The sequence below is a fragment of the Lissotriton vulgaris genome, chromosome 4_1 (genome assembly GCF_964263255.1).
Source record: "Lissotriton vulgaris chromosome 4_1, aLisVul1.2, whole genome shotgun sequence".
Taxonomy (NCBI): domain Eukaryota; kingdom Metazoa; phylum Chordata; class Amphibia; order Caudata; family Salamandridae; genus Lissotriton; species Lissotriton vulgaris.
The window spans coordinates 719,723,333-719,726,677 of record NC_141691.1 but is presented as its reverse complement, the minus strand read 5'-3'; the positions used below and the strand labels follow the sequence as shown (position 1 = coordinate 719,726,677).

Here is a 3,345-nt window from a genome sequence, read left to right as displayed (position 1 = left end):
AGCTGCCTATACCTGGGCAATAAATGTCTTTTCAGCACGCATGCCCAGCAGAACTTTAAAGTCCATTCTTATCGGATTGGAAATAAATTTCAATAATTTATACAAACAAGTGGGTTATGCTCAATCACTGCAATTTTAAGCTACTGTACATAGGAATGAAAAGATTATAGAAAAAAAGTGCCTTAGAGTTAGAAGCATGACAAATGGATACAACTGGTTAAAGGGCTCTTTCTGGAAGAAACTGGAACAAAATGATAACATTTATCTGCAACAAAAAACAGGGACGAAAGTATGGAAACAGAGGTTTCATGATATTTTTTTTTACATTGCCCAAACTGTCCCAGCCTAAGACATGGCTTGGTGCTGGCATTGAATAGTAGGGGAGACAAGATTTCTTAATGATAAATTAAATAAACAAAAAAGCAAATTTTGCAGACAGGTTTACATGTAAAAGGCTATGTTTTTAGCCACCTCAGCATTGATTAGTTTGGATGTCAAAGCTTCGATACACATCGCTTTCCATGGCTCCACTTCTACAAAACATATTTACAATGTGAAGAATACATCTACAAGAAATCTACAGTTCAAGGGTTTCACAAATCCATCTTGCATCTTTCCCCTGAATGGACTCCCTCCTGTCCCCTTCCATTGCCACACCCTCTGCCCAGCTCAACGGTCCAAAGTCTACTTAAATGCAGCTCAAAATGTTGAGACTGAGCAGGCAAATGTACAGTTTCCAAGCTGAAAACACGTGCAGCTATTCACGTCTCACACCATGAAGGAATTCTGATTCTTTAATTTTTCAAGTTCTTTAATTTGTTGTCGCAAAAACAGTATCCTTTGCTCTCGTAAGGTTGCCTGAATTTCGCATACCCGAACTAAAGATCTAAATTTTTTTTATTCCGTACAAATTTCAGACATATGAATGCTTCCCATGTTATGAGATTCCTCACGCAACCTTGACGCCTGCTTTTCTGCATGATCTGCAGGCCATCCTTGAACGTGTTTTATAAGGTTTTCATTGAAGTGTGTTGCTAGTGTAGGTGTAAGCGAACAGGAGGTTCGTGAAGATGTGCTCTGTGGGCCAGCTGTTGCAGACGATACAGTAGTACTTGATGTATGATTTGGGCTTGGCGATGGACTTCTTTGACTACTTGAGCACTGAAGATTACGAGGAGAGGTGGGTTCATGTCCCAGTTGCTCGTCAGCAGCAACTGGCTGCGGTGGTACGGGTTGTGAAGGTGGCCCTTGCTTTACACCAGGGGTACTGACCACACTCTACTTGGCCAGTCTGGGGTTACTAGGATGGTTTCCGCCTGGTCTGCCGTGACCTCCTTTAATATTCTTCGGCTGCGACGATACAGGTGGTGTACTGATCAAAGGCTTCAGAGGAACGGTGTTACTCGGAGGTGTACTTATCCTCGGAGATAGGTAGGATCTTGGTGATGAAGCATCGGATGTTAAGGACAATGGAGACTGATTAGACTGTTGAGCTTGTGAAGACAGCTGTGCAGCTTGGGAAATCAGGGGAGTTATATTAAAAGCAGATGGTCCAGAAGTGAGAATTTTATGAAGAATGGACTGTAGCGAAGCTTGTGTTACAGCAGCTGTAAGAACTTCATTTATTTTGGATATATCCACACTAGAGTTATTCACATGCAGGGTGGCTTGCAAAGCAGGAAGCAGCTGGCGCAGTATTGTTGGGTCCTGAAGTAACGTTGGCCATGGAGACTGCAAAACAGGCGAGACTGGGACTGTAGAAGAGGAGGAGGATTTGCTCCAGAAGATGTTGAAGGAGTTGTGCAAGCATGGATTGTTGGTTTATCCACAGTTAGTGAATATCCACTGGAAAACCCACCAGTACTTGAGGCTTGCATTGCTTCTCTCCTGTAATCTCTATCTTTTGGGAAGATGTTAACTGCCATTTTACTGGATGGTTCCTTTTGTCTCTGCTCTCTTTCAAGCCACTCTTTTGGCTTCTCCCATTGGGAAACTTCTGTCCTGCAGTTGTTGTAGTATTTTTTGCCAAAAGAGCTAATGTGTTCAGACCAGTCATCAGCAGGATCATACGTAGAATCTGAATTTGTGCTTGCATTACTGCTAGGATTAGAAGAATGTGAATTTGAACTAACAGCACTGTGGTTATGCGAGTTCTCTTGTGGAGAGTAGCTGGTCCCACCGTCTCTCTCTCGCACCCTGTGAGTATGTGCACTTTTAGCCTTGCTGTGTCCCGTACGGTCACTGTATTTGTTTTCTGGACTATTGACCGCCTCAACATTTTATTTGGAGGTGAAAGATCTGCAGGATCTTGCATCTTTTCATGGCGGGCATCCCCGGAACTAGGATGAGTTTTCGACGAGTATTTAAGAGTCTGGTAAGGCTGCGACTCTCGCCGGTCGTGACAGCCATCACTGAGTCTCGGCTGTTTCCTCGCATACATTACCATCAATGCCCTGCGTGTGTGTGGGGGTGAGCGGGGAGGGGAACCGGTTTCTGTGGCCAAGGGGTCGCAGCGTTAACGGGGGGAGTGGGGCGCGGGGGGAGGGGGTCTGTTACAGGCACGAGCGCTGGCTGTCCATCCTCCAGCAGCGCGCACAGCCAACTCATTCTATGAGTATGTGGGCCTAGCTCCCGCCAACACTACATGCCTAACTTGCACAAGGACCAGAGCGTGACAGAGAGCTTTGTATAGTAAAACGGTATACAAAAGGTAGGGGATAAAAAAAATCAAACAACCCATTCTCCTGCTAAATCCACCCATGTCTATCTGCTTCCTGTTCCGGGTACTGAACTTTATCTAGAGATGATTTACCTTACAACTTGCATTTAACAGGTTACATTATAAATACAAAATTAAATACACAAAAAGAATCTCTAAATACAAATGTAGACAGAGGTACACACATAAACAAAAAAATGAACAGAAAGTAAATGCAGCAATAGTGAACAGTCTTATTTTTCGTGAACACTTTTATCAGCTGTGGCAATTGTGCTGCAAATTGCCTATGCTATTTCCATAGTGTATTGTATTATAGTTCCACATGTTATGGCAAGTATGGTTAATTTTCTAAAAGTATCACTTTTTACAGGGCATGGGCCAATGGGAAACTACTTAACACGCAGAGTAGAACTCCTTTGCCCAACCCCATAGATATGTAACAGTTATAGGACCCCTTTGGCACTTATCTGAAGCCAGGAAAACCTCAAACGTGCAGTCTGTCAGAGCAGCGCCACATACATTGTAATATATCACTGGTACCTGTGGCTGTTCTGAGCATTAAGAGAGCAGATTACACGCAAGACTTGAATCAAAGCTCAGGGAAGGCAGTGCACGAGTTAATAACA

The 3,345-nt window shown here is 43.6% G+C and overlaps 1 pseudogene; it reads right to left on the bottom strand.

Annotated features, from left to right (window-relative positions):
• Positions 1 to 282: 282 nt before the first annotated feature.
• On the bottom strand, positions 283 to 2,597 carry LOC147722485 (WW domain-containing adapter protein with coiled-coil pseudogene; annotated as a pseudogene).
• Positions 2,598 to 3,345: the final 748 nt, after the last annotated feature.